Below are 14,042 nucleotides of genomic sequence, written 5' to 3' on the forward strand. Positions count from 1 at the left end.
GTCAAGATAAATCCTTAATAACTTTAAATAATAAAATTTTTAGATCAGAAGTTAAAATATTAAGATTTCTCGAATGATCCGATAAAAAATACACAAAATTTCAGAAAATAACAAAAGAAAAAGAGAGGGAATGATTATCAAATATCTCGGCCGAGTATCAGAGCCGACTAGTTTATGAATCACTTGAAAAATAAATAATAAAAAGGTAAAATTACAAATTGGATATGACGATAAATGTGTGTCTAATTTATATAATCTCTAAATATTAAGAGTGTATCTGATTTTGTTCAATTCAGTGCTTTTGATAAAAAAAAATGAACCGAATTGCATTATGCGATTTTTCTAAAAATAGGATCAAAATCGAATGATATAAAATCTACAATTTTTTGTTCAATTTGGTTCATTTCAATTTGATTTTGTAATTTTTAATTGTTCACCATTTTTCAAACTAAACATCCAAAAAAGTAAACTTCAAACTTAAATATTATGCAAACACACAAGTTTAAATTCATAAAAATAATATTATTAGTTTTAGAACTTTATTTATTTAAGTGTCTTAAAATAAATTCAAAATAGATTTAATTTGGAATAAACAAGTTTCATATGAAAAAGTTAAAATCAAACTAAATTGTAAAATGAAATATTTAAATCGAACCATAAAATAAAAAATTCAAACCGAATTGAACCACATAATATGATTCAAATTATTTTCTCAATTTTCTTAATCATCCATACTAAATATTGTCCAAGTATTATGTCAGTGTGTATATATATATATGGGTTAGTATAAATCATTTTATCCTTATTATATTTGTATCAATATAAGATCTAAAATTATTAAAATAACATATTAGGTTTTTTTTTTATTAAATTAAGATGATTATAAGATAATATCAGTTTTAAATAGTCTCAATTATTTGACAATAAAAGTTCAATCATTTTGATGCGGCTGTTGGTGCTCGAACTCATGACCTCTAAAAATAATAACGATTCATTTAACTATTGAGGTAAGTTGATTTGTGCTAGGTTATTGTTGAATAGGTTCAAAACAACATTTCTTTTTGATGTAATTACTGGCAAAACAAGGTGATGAGAGAAATAATAGTCATGTTTTACCTTATAATTGATATCAATGTGGTATTGTCCCTATCACAAACTGCCCTATAAATTAATTTCCTAGTCTCTTTACCGTTCAACTTTGTACAACTTAGCCTAGCTCCCACCATCAATCATGATGAATGAAAAATTGAATCTTTTGGGGTCAAATATGTGAAGCTTGGTTACCATTTCTTGATCTCCAATGTTTTTTATCTCACTGCTATGACCCTCATCTAACCCACACTCCGACATTTGCTGCAATCCAATCTTTGGTCCAGCTGATTCAAAATCTTAGCTTCAGTAATTCAGCGACGTTGTCGTCGTCGATCGCCATCGGTTGCTTAGCCACCATTTACTCCATGAGTCGTCCAACAAGTGTTTACCTGGTGAATTTCTCGTGTTTCAAGCCTGGAAATGACACAATGGTGAGCAAAGAACTTTTCATGCAGATATGCAAAAGAAGTGAGTTCTTCACGGAAGATAGTTTAGGGTTTCAGAAGAAAATCATGGAGAGATCTGGTTTTGGTCAAAGGACTTACGGATCGACGACGGTCATGCAATTCCCGATAATGAAGACGATGGTAGGGTCGAGAAATGAAACCGAGACGGTGGTGTTTGGGGCGATCGATGAGGTGTTGGGGAAGACGAGGTGAAGCCGAGGGATATAGGGATTGTGGTGGTGAATAGCAGTTTGTTCAATCCATCGCCGTCTCTCACGGCTGCCATCGTTAATCACTACAAGCTTAGAGAGAGTGTTGCGAGCTATAATCTTGGTGGAATGGGTTGCAGTGCCGGGATTATTTCGGTAGACCTTGCCAGACAACTTTTACAGGTCGGGGTTTTGATTAATGTGAAAAATCGTTGCCTATTAATTTATCTTTATATGCATAATATATTTAAGGTTTTAGAAATTTATTATTTTAACCATTTAAAATATAATAATTAATTATAAATATTTTATTTTAATTATTTAAAAATAGTAATACATTCGAATCGAGTGATGTCAAGATTTTAATCTAAAAATCAGGGTGAATTCAGGACGAGAGAAAAACTAGCAATTCAGGGCTGGACGACCAAAAAATCAAATTGTCTCGCCTTGTGTCAATATCTAATTTTGGTCTTAACGTTTCATTTTAGTGTAAAAAGACCTATCAAATTTGACGAAATAGTTATTTTATTTTTTTTTGCGCATTTTGGCCCCACATTTCATTTTAGGAAAAAAAGCCACATTTTGAGGTGTTGGTCAGTTGTTGACTAATAATTTCCATACACCAAGGGTTTTTTTTGCCCTAAAATAAAACGTTACGAGTCAAAATACTTCAAAAAATAATAAAAATGATTATTTAGTTAAACGTTAAAGATATCCATCTTTTGTTATTACGCCTAAAAACACCAAGTGAAAGGGTTATTAAGATAGTGTGTTACCTTAAAAATTTTAAATTTTCATATATTTTAGATATTTTCATTCTCTATTAATAATTTTTTCCCGCATAAAATTCAACGCTAGCTCCTTTCTGCATGCAGGTGCATCACAACTCATACGCTTTAGTGGTAAGTACGGAGAACCTGACGAACAATTGGTACAAAGGCAACAATCGCACGATGCTCATCCCGAATTGTCTATTTCGCGTGGGAGGTGCCGCAATTCTTCTATCAAATCGATCATCCGATCGACGTCATTCCAAGTACGAATTTGTTCAATCCCTTCGAACTCATACCGGTGCCGATGACAGGAGCTACAGTTGCGTAAGCCAACAAGAAGACGAAGCTAACGAAGTCGGCGTTTCACTGTCGAAAGACCTCATAGTCGTTGCCAGCGAGGCACTCAAAGCGAACATCACAGCACTAGGACCATCAGTTCTCCCCGTTTCGGAACAGCTCCTATTTCTTGTCACATTATTCTTGAGGAAAACCCTAAAAATGAAGATGATAAAGCCGTACGTGCCGAATTTCATGTTCGCTTTCGAGCATTTTTGCATCCATGCTGGAGGACGAGGCGTGTTGGACGCATTCGAGAAGAGCTTGGGGCTCCATCCATGGCACATGGAGCCTTCCAGGATGACTCTTTACAGGTTCGGGAACACTTCGAGCAGCACTTTGTGGTACGAATTGGCTTATTCGGAAGCCAAGGGAAGGATCAAGAAACGTGATAGGGTGTGGCAATTAGGGTTCGGATCAGGGTTCAAGTGCAACACTTGTGTTTGGCGTGCGCTGAAAACAATAGATCCAACGATGGAGAGGAATCCTTGGATCGGTGAAATCGACCAATTTCCTGTGCAAGTCCCTAAAGTGGCTCCCATTGCATATTAATCACTTGCCTGCAATGCTCATAAGTCATATGTCATGCGTCCATTAGTTTAGTATGTATTAATTATCATGGACCAATGATTCTATCAGTGTAAGGGTTGAAGAAATGAACCGTAGTATATGTTATGATATATGATGCTATTTATTAAAAAGATTAGTTTATATTAAAGTGATTTGAAATTATTAAGGTTAATTAAACTTAAATAAAGTATGATGACATACGTGTAAATACTTAAATAACTAATTTTAAAACTGATGACGGACTGATTAAATATGAAGGTTAATATATAGGGTTAAATCCTAAATCACAACTTTTTTGATATCTCATTTCAAATAATTAAGTGTTTGCTCCAAAATATTTATGTGCTGATTTGAAAGAAAACCAAAGATGTCACAACTCAACTCAAACTAAATGATCACAATGCAGATAAAAATCGAAGTTAATAAAGCAATCTAATGAAACTAGAACTTCACGAATGGTTAAGCCGAATTTTCAATATCAAGTCAAGATTGGATCGTCTACGCCACAGATTCAAATCACCTCACCCCGCGGATCATAGATCGTCCATTTCTCCTCAAAGGACAAACAAGGGTTACAATTTCTAAAGGTATTTCTCTTAGATGGAAATAGAAAACAAATACCATTTCTGGTGATCTGGACTCCCACACATGGTTGACAGAACTTCCTCAGTCCGATTGTGAAGCAACGGTTTCCATGGAAAGAACCTCGACTTCAAAATCATATGCTTAACGAAGTGCAGGACCAACCGACCTTGTGCATCAATCCCTACAGAGCGGTGTACATACTCGAGGGGGATATAATCGATTCATTGTTAGTTAAACCCAATAAAATTCTACTCGATTCGTGCTCATAAAAAAATTCATTACTCGTGGAGCTCGCCAAAGATGTTACCTTCTTTTTTAAAAATATATCTAAAATCTAATAATACCAAATAAATCTTAATATAAAGATAAACAGACAAGTTTAACAAACAAAAAAAATCAAAAAAGTACACGAAACAATTTCAAAGTCTAAACTTCAAAATAATAATCGACAAATATACCAAACTACCATATTACAACAAAAGTAACAATCCATAAACACACTTAACTAACATATAACAATCATTCTTAAGAAAATGTTCAACAATGCTTAATTAATTATAAAATATATATATAAAAAAATTAACGAGTTGCTCTTAAATTTATCGTCAAGTTGAACCTTGCCCGACTAAACTCATTAAGATCTCGAGTCAAGCTCGAGTTTGAGCAAAGTCAAACATTGACCAAGTTTTGACCCAGCTAAACTCGAGCTGCTCGCGAAGTGCTCAACTCAGTTAGCACTCGTTGGCATGGCAATGCTACACATACACCAAAGACTATATGTAGCTTCATTAGGTTTAAAACTTCTAAGACCAATTCAAAACTACAAGCAACATAAAAATTGATAAGGCAAAACCTTTCTACAGCCCGTTTGCACCAGTTAGCTTAGGTCATGTCCAGATAGAACAGTCAATTAGAGTTGAACCATCGAAATCGTAGGGTCTTGATTACATCCCCCAAATTCCACGCACTGCTGCAACTTTGTTGTTTGGTTTTGAAGTCAGTTCAAACAAAATTCTCGCAAAGGTATCAGAATGTCTACCATCTGAAAACAGTATCTCTGCAAAAGAATTTTCATAAGCTAACAGCAATGTCCGGTTCTGAGGATCAGATGCAAGGTGCTCTATTATCATTGCAGCTTTCCGGCAGACTTCTGGCACTGGATGTGGTGTCTTGATCACTTTCAGTATACGATCAACAGCCCTAAATTGGGTGAACATTGTACATGAATAAGATAGCCCTTTCTGCTGTAAACTTCAATAATAACATGACTATGTATTATCGGCAGTCACCATCACTATGTCATTGCACAAAATTAAAAATGAAAACAAAAGCTTACCATCTCTCACTAGCTAGCTTCAACCTGCAGTCCATGTTGACATCGACAAGGTTATAGAGTGCACCAATGGCAGCAGCTTGTGCATCAAATGCTTGCAAGCTCAAAATATCTACCAATCGCTTGTACATCTGCAATTAATCATCAAGTTTGTCTTACTATTAATATCACGATGAGACATTTAATTGAGAAAATATTCGAGCAGAATGCTTTACCTGAGGAACAAAAGGGAGGAGGAGAGGTTCGTTATCGGGGTTTATAATCATGCGACCAAGAAATTCTGAAGCCGCACAGTGCCAGGCTTTGACGGGAGATCCTAGCATCCCCATTATAGCTTGAACTGCAGTTTTTTCTCTGTTTGGTAAAAGAGAAGATGTAATCAACGACCAGAAGTTAGGAATTAGAAAAGAAAAATGCCCGCAGGCAATAAAGTAGATCCGATTCTCACGTTATTTTAATGTAAGATGGCTTTGGAGAACTAAAAATTTGAAGGTCAAGCAAGGGAGCCAAATTTACAATTGTCTCAATGGCATTTGTGACAAGCTCCTCATCCTCTGTCAAGAAAATAGCTCTTAAGAAAGCACATTAAGACAGATTGAAAGAGTTAACGTAACTCATGCAACTAAACATTAGGGGGGGGGAAATACCATTACGCACACAAGAAAGGCAGGCTATTTTGTAGAAGCAGAAAGGGGAAATAAAAACAAGAAATGAAAATATTTTCAATAGCAAGAATATATCAGAGTTCTCATTCCACTACAGATGATTCACCTTTGATGAACACAGTACCTCAACAGCACACATTCAAGACCATTTAAGAAAAACAATAATTTTCCTTTCTATACTATTAGTCTAGCAAACTGTTCAGGAATGTGGCATCTGATGGGATGATTCAAGATCCTGATCATCCCTGTCTATTCAATGAGCTAATAAATATCTACATTCTACATCTAAAATTCTAGAACCCTACCATAAAATAAAAAAGTATATTTTGAATAGTATAGAGACATACAAACAAAACACTAAACTATACAGGACTAGATAAAAAAATGGGAATGGTAGTCTCATCTACCTATGATGTGATCTTCTATACACTGAAAAACAGTTTCCAAGCAATGCCGATGCTGAGCCATGGCAATTTCATTCTCTGGCATGAAAGAAAAGTTGCGTATAATATTCGAAGCCACAACAGCACACTGCTGTTTTTCTGCTCGACCCTCGTCATCCAGATTAAATAAACCATCTTCATCAAACACCACTCCGAACGACGGCGTTTACTTGTATTCTTTTGCCCAGGTATTTCAGCAGCAGAAGAACCTGACCCCAAACTGTAATAGCATAAAAACAGTCCAAGATTTTTTCCTCCTACATAAAAACCAACAATACGACAACAAAACAGTGTTCAAGCCTACCCAGACTGCGGCAGCAAGGAATTCGATCCAATGCCTCATACTCATTGCCAAATCCTGTTACAACAGAATTTGAAACCGATGTTCTAGCCCTGTGTCCCTTTCTATTTCCTTAGGCAATGCTATATCACGCCAATTGTCTATCTGCTCCAAATCATAACCATCTTATCAAATACAGAACTTATTCTTATATATTATAAAAAATGGGACCAATTTATATCAAAACATAAAATTAAAGTTCACCAAGACGTAAAAAGAACCTACAATTTCAAGAAGAGCATCGAGCAGGCCCGGAACTTTGGCCAAGCAGGCATCTTTACGGATATCGTCTTTCTCTTTGAAAGAGAGCAATGTGAGAGTGTTCAAAGCCCAGTTAACTCACTCTTCAACCCACTTTGAAGCGCTAGAACTATCCTTTTATTGTTCTGCTCTACTACAAGTAGCAACAACAAATTTACTATTCCAACCTTAAGATGAAATTACTACGAAATTAATTTCAATAAAGCAAAAAATGCTAATTAAAATAGTGAACGGTCCGCTGTTTCTTTGATTTTAATTAGTTAGGCTTTACCAGAGAAGGAGTTGTGGATTTGGAGGGAAGGACGAGGAGAGTGGACGGAGCCGCTGAATCAGCGGCGGAGGCGGAGGCTATGCTAGCAGCTGTGCTTCCAAATGGTCGCCTCTCTTCGGCGGTGTGCTGCGTTGCCAGCCGCCGCACCACCTAATTACCCTGCTCTCTCTTCTGCATACTTATGGCTTTTCGATTTGCTCTGCAATTAGATGGAATTATACACAGTGGTATAATATTATAAGACTGGGCTGATAAAAATAAGGCCCGAATTCATCCTGGCTGGTTTTTTCCCATGTACGATTAATATGGTGTTTAATTTTTTATTCAGTTAAATTTCTAATTTTTAATTGATGTATAAATTTTTCTTTATTTTTTTATTAAAAATTTTATAACACTGTAAGAGTGATATATTTTAAATTTAAAAACATCAAGAATATTCATAAAATAACTTTAAAATCCAAAAATCTATAAGTTTTTGTTAATTTTTTAAAAATTATAAAACATATATTAGATGTCACGTAACATGTTCCTACTAATATTAGTGCCTTGTTACAAAAGAGTGTAAAGCTTGCAATGAGCAATGTGTGGACTCTTTTTACCCATACCCTTTTTAGTTTTACTTGTGCAACTTTTCTTTAGGGTCAAATCTCATCAAACTTACTTTATCATTGTACTTAACCTCCTTGTTGATATATATTACGAACCTGATTAAACCTTGATTGAAATTACTATTAGCCGAGCTTTCATGAAATGTTGTGTATAGTGTGGCCTCGAGTAATTCAACCAAATAAACCTTGACATGGAGTAATGGCTGGCTCATGTTTGAAAGGGTTTGAACCGTTAAAAATAACCTGTATATATGTTCCGTACTAGAACATAAGTATCCAAGGAGTAACAAACAAGATAACTTATCATTCAAGCTCCAGCTACCTCTGGTGTAGCCTCAGCCATTGTCTCATCAGCTGGCCTCTCTAATTTTACACCGACATCTTCCGAGTAATCACCGTGAACCTAAATAAATGGAAGGGAGGGAAATTTATCAGACACTGCAGAAATGATTTGATATCTTATTCAGCTACAAATAACAAGGTTCCATGGAATATGTCAATGAAAGTTTGATAACTTTCAGGGAGAGAAAGCCAAAAGAGTATATCGAAAACATACTTCCATTAACTTTCCAATATCAAACTTGGGTGCCTTCAAGATTTTTACTTTACGAATGAAAACATTCTGCAAAGGATAGATGCTAGATGTTGCCTTTTCAATTTCTTTTCCTATCATCTCAGGAATGAACTTTTGAACTAATCCCTTCAAGTCACAGGATGTTGCCTGGGCAGTCATTATATCCCTCATCTTTCGGCGTATCTAAAAAACAATGCCTTTGCTCAAATAATCATGGGAATGCCCAATTGAAAGAAAGCATAATACAGCGTAAGTGAAATGAAGTTAAAATATATAAAGGCATACGAGCTGAGAAAATCCATTACAAAATGCGATTATACCTGTCTAATCTGACGGACTGAGCATAACAAGTCCTCTTAACCTGGTTTGGGCGTCTCTTAGTGAATCCGCAGAACATTCTCAAAGTGTAATTGTCAGTTGTCTTCACATCCACATGAGCTTCAATCAGAGTTTTGCCATTTGCGCACCAGAGACCTTAGTTTGTCTGTCGTAAAATTCATGCCCTGGAAATTTGAAAAGGGAAACAAAGCAAATTTGTTAATTTATCAAGAAAAACAACAAAGGAATAATGGCATAAAAAGAGATACTTGTATTTAACTTTAACATACCCAGAAGTTGGTCAACACGTTTTTCCCTTGAACATCTTCAGCTCTTAAACGAATCTTTCTGTAAGCATGATCTTCGTCGCCTCCTTGAAGATCAGCCAGTGAAACCTCAAAGACACGGTGTTTGAGTCCTTCCGAAGCAATCTGTCAAAAATATAGTAAAGGTCAAACCATTTAAAATACACATAAAAATACAAGGAAGATTTACCCAAGGTCCCAAACCCAGATGGCATAAATGGAACCAAAGTATCTAAATAACTTAAGCAGACCACTAATGCAAAATTAAAAGAACAAGGAAAAAATAAGTTAATAATTTATCAAAACTAGTCCCTTGGAAGGTAATCTTATAGTTTCCCAGAGTTTCTATCATAATCAAATGTTACATCCTCCTCTAGGAATCCATGAAGTAAAAGGTCAACATGAATTGAGGTTTCATACCAGACACATCACAAACTAGAACTTCGACCATTGCAGAGCCAATTTGCCTGATAATATAATTGGCCTAAAGTTAAAATAAGACCCTGAACTATGTCTCCTTTTTATTTAAGTCCATAACCGTTCCAAGTACTGTCATATTTTCAGTTAGAAAAAAATTCTTTTGACCAATTAGCTGTTGACATGTCACACAAAATTAGGTACTTGTTTTGGCAAAAAATAGTTTAGGGGGTGACTTAAAAAGCAAAAAGGAGCATAGTTTAGGGGCTTATTTTGAACAAAAAATAGTTTAGATACTTATAATGTTTACATATAATAGTTTAAGGATTTTTTTGACAAAAAATAGATTAGGAACTTAAAGCAAAAAGGATTTATTTTTAGTTTAAGCCAATATAATATACCAGGCTTTTAACAGTTTATCAAATGAACGAAGCAGCATTTCAGCTAACAAGAACTATAATCAGTCCCTCAAAGAAGAAAAATACAACATAATAATCAGCTTATAGATGCAATTCACCATTTCATTGATAGCAAAACAACAAATAGCATGAAAAACTTACCTATCAACAATTATATACAACACTAAACAAGCAACAAAGTTCACCAAGAATCTGAACGAAACCCAATTTCCACTCAAGTTATAGAAATGACAATCAAATGTAACAAGTTAAATGGGAAAACAAACCTTGGTACCCTGAGTACGCGTAACAAGAGTCTTCCCAACATTTTTGTTAGTGAAAACCGATGGAGCCTTGATATCATACCAATCCTTCTTGGCAAACGGATCAGCTCTAAACAAAAACCCAACAAAAGAATCAACACTCAACAAATAAATATATTTCTAAAAGACCCAAAGCGTGATTAAAAGTTAAAAATAAAAAATTTTCAAATGAGACTCACGCCTTCTTCTTTCCTCCCTTCTTTCCCTTGGAAATCCGCTTGTTCTTCCTACATTACAACACAAATATAAGGCAAAGCATATTTAAGAAAGAAGAGAAAGCATATTTCAACAATGGCGGAGATTAAGAGAGCGAGAAGACTACCCGACGGCCATGTTCGAAACTTTGTTGATAAGCTACGATGCTCAGACGGCTGCAAGAGCTACACTCTTATTCAGTGTTCAAAACCCTACTTTTTATGGGTATATATAGGTATAATCTTTTCGGCTTTGGGCTTTTGAGTTTTGCTGTTGGAGAATTGGACCCAGCCTGAACTGAATTTTTGTTGACAGTAAGATTTTTTTGGATCCGATTCAATTTAAATCGGATATATAAAAACAAAGGTAAAATTGGCCCATTAGGCGAGGTGGTATAATTAATTGACATGTTAGGCCACTTAGAATTTTATTTTAATATCTACGGTAAATGTTATAGTACAATACAAATTCGTCCTATCAACGTGACGAATTTGATCAAATAATATTTTTAAATGGATTGAAGTAAGTGACCCGTGGGGTCTAATATTTTAATATATTTATAGGAACTCGTTACGTCGATGTGACGAATTATATTAAAATATTTTTTAAAAATAAGCAAATATTTTATTTAAATTATTTAAAAAAATAAAAGAACTCGTCACGTTGACATGATGAATACTAAGTGAATTTATTAACTAGTCGTTTATAGTCGTTGGGCAACGAGCAGGTTTTTAAATTTTAAAATATAGATGATGGAACTCTTCACGTCGATGTTACTACTTACGTCGAATTTTGTTTAAAAAAATTCAAAATAATTGGTTACCAACTAATTTATTACAAATTAATAATAAAGTTATTTAAACTAATACAATCACTAAATTAAAATAAAAAATACTTGTAATTCCGTAAGTCCCGACGATATCGAGTAGTCGGATAATAATGACGTAGTGCTCATATTCATTTGCTTCTTCTTCAACATGAGGTGTATTGAACATCACTCCGCTTTGATTTCCACCTTCGAAATATGATGATCGAGTATTTAAGGTATTTGACGTCATCATTGATGTCATTTACAAGAATTGTCCACCAAAATCAATACCTCGTTGACCATATAGAATATGATCTCATTCACCCATAGGTTTTGTCAAATATTTTTGAGCATGCATTGCATCCCATGAACCTCTAACCCGAATTGGTCGGTTCTCCATTGAAGCATGACTTAAAGCTTAAGGACATTGAATTCGTAGTTGGGTACAAGGTGTTCCTCAAGGTTTCCCATTGGAAGAAGTACTCCGCTTTGGGTGCAAGGAAATGTTGACTCCGCGCTTTATAGGACCTTACGAGGTACTTGAGAGAGTCGAACCAATGGCTTACAGGTTAGCTTTACCTCCAGAGTTGGAGCGTAATCACAATGTGTTCCATGTGTCTATGCTTAGATGATATTGTTCCGACCCTTCGCATGTAATACCCTTAGAGCATATCGAGGTTAACCCATACATGACCTATTCAGAGGAACCAGTCGAAATTATAGCTCGAGATATGAATGAGTTAAGGAACAAAAGAATCCCTTTAGTAAAGGTGTTATGGAGGAACCATGGCATTGAAGAAGCAACTTGGGAAACCTATTACTGTAACAGCCTCAATACCGAGTTAGTAACTAAATTGTAAAACTTCAGAATTTGGTAATTAAAGCAGAATAATTGAATAGTATTGTAATTTGGTATAGGGTTAAATTGCAAGGAAGATGGAATTGAAGGATAGAATGGTTATTGCAAGGAAATAATTAAAGAAGGGATATATTAGCTATACGTGGAAGAGAATGAAGCAAAACACAAGATTCCAAAGTTTTCTTCTTCTCTTCTTTCTCCACACGTGAAGATGTCAAAACAAAGGTGAGATTTCTTATGAGCTAATTGTTTGCTGATATTTAAGTTTGGTTTTGCTTCTTAGATGCTAATTAAGCTTAAGGAAAGCTTAATTTGTTTTAAAATAACAAGATGAAGGGTGTAGGAAGAATTAAAGATTAGGAGTTCTTGAATGGAATTTTGAAATAGAGTTTATATTTGGAATCGGAGGTTGAATTTGACTTGTCATCGATTTAATTAAGATATACGAAGTGTTAGAATTAGATTTAGAACATGTTGGAATTTGAGTGAGATTCTTGAATTCCATGTGGATGAATGTATTTTTAAGTTTAAGATGTATTAAATGGGTATTAATTAGTTTAAATAGATGTATAAGAGTTAAGAATATAAAAAGAGGTGAAATATGAAGAGTTAAGAGGATTATGAAGGGATTTTCGTGCTCAAAGTATCATTTCTAGGCTGTGTGCATCGATTCACGTTCAATGTGTACCGATGCACTCTCAAATAAATGAACATTTAATGCCATTAGTGCATCAATGCACCCGCTTAAAATACAAACATCGAATGGGATTTGTGTACTTATGCACAGGTAGTGCATCGATGCACCCGTTAAGGAATGCACCGATACACTGTAGAGTGCATCGATGCATACATTCATTAAAAGATGAAAATATCTTTCTTTTAGCCTAAGGGGTGATAGTTTACAATATATCAATTAGTATACTGATATGTATCAATGTATTACTATGTAGATTTAGAACGTAATCTCGTTCCGGAACAATCAAAAGATTAGAATCGAGTCAAAGCAAGGCTAAGGTGAGTGCATATCTTAGATGAAATGGAATTGAGATAAGACTTGCGATAAGTCTATCTCTTATCATTAAATTTATGATTCCATATTCATGCACATGCATACATATATATGTGTTAACGTTATAGTGATTCTATGTATTTTTCATACATGATATTATATGAATGAATGCAATTATCAGAGAATCCTTCCAGGTAAGTGAAATAATGGAAATGATCATATGAAGTGGCTTATGTGTTTATATGGACAGTGATGAAAGAGATTTGAAATGAGAAATGTAATTATAATTAAGCCCATGTTATTTAATATGAGAGCTGTAGGTATAATTGGCATGCCAAGAGGCGAGGGATTATCAGTGGTCCTTCAGGACATAGTGGTCTTTCGGGACATATCAATGGTCCTTCGGGACAAATATTCAGTGCCCCTAGTTGGATTTTATTCGAGCTGTGGTGACAGCATTGTGCACAACCTCAGTGTATTCGCGTATCTTATGTTCTCAATAATGTACATGGGCAATCCAAAGATAAATTAAAGTGAAATTAGCATGAGACTGTATGTGTTATGTGTACATGTTATCATCATTTATGTTATAGTGTAATAGATACATGAAAGTTGAAATGTCCTGATCAATGATAAGAATGTATGTTCATAAATTCATTGTTATACATATGTATACATATATTTATATTATGCCTCACTAAGTCTGTGACTTAACGTGTAAGTGATTTACACGTAGGTACCAAGAATCAGGAAGAGCGGAAATAGGGTGGCAAGAACAACAGCACTGCTAGAAGATCATATCAGAAGTAACATATAAAGTATGCCTTTTGTCGTGTATAGTGTTGTCATGTAAGAAAAGCGTCAGTTATGAATGCTCTAATCGATTTTGGGTTGTTTTGGTCAA

At 34.8% G+C, this 14,042-nt stretch overlaps 3 pseudogenes; 1 reads left to right on the forward strand and 2 right to left on the reverse strand.

The window, feature by feature from the left end:
• Positions 1-1,242: 1,242 nt before the first annotated feature.
• On the forward strand, positions 1,243-3,408 carry LOC120181833 (annotated as a pseudogene).
• A 1,203-nt stretch (positions 3,409-4,611) lies between these two features.
• On the reverse strand, positions 4,612-8,144 carry LOC120181839 (annotated as a pseudogene).
• Positions 8,145-8,223: 79 nt separating this feature from the next.
• LOC120181818 lies at positions 8,224-10,658 on the reverse strand (annotated as a pseudogene).
• Positions 10,659-14,042: the final 3,384 nt, after the last annotated feature.

Source organism: Hibiscus syriacus, unplaced genomic scaffold, assembly GCF_006381635.1.
Source record: "Hibiscus syriacus cultivar Baekdansim isolate YM2019G1 unplaced genomic scaffold, ASM638163v2 tig00112536_pilon, whole genome shotgun sequence".
Lineage (NCBI taxonomy): Eukaryota > Viridiplantae > Streptophyta > Magnoliopsida > Malvales > Malvaceae > Hibiscus > Hibiscus syriacus.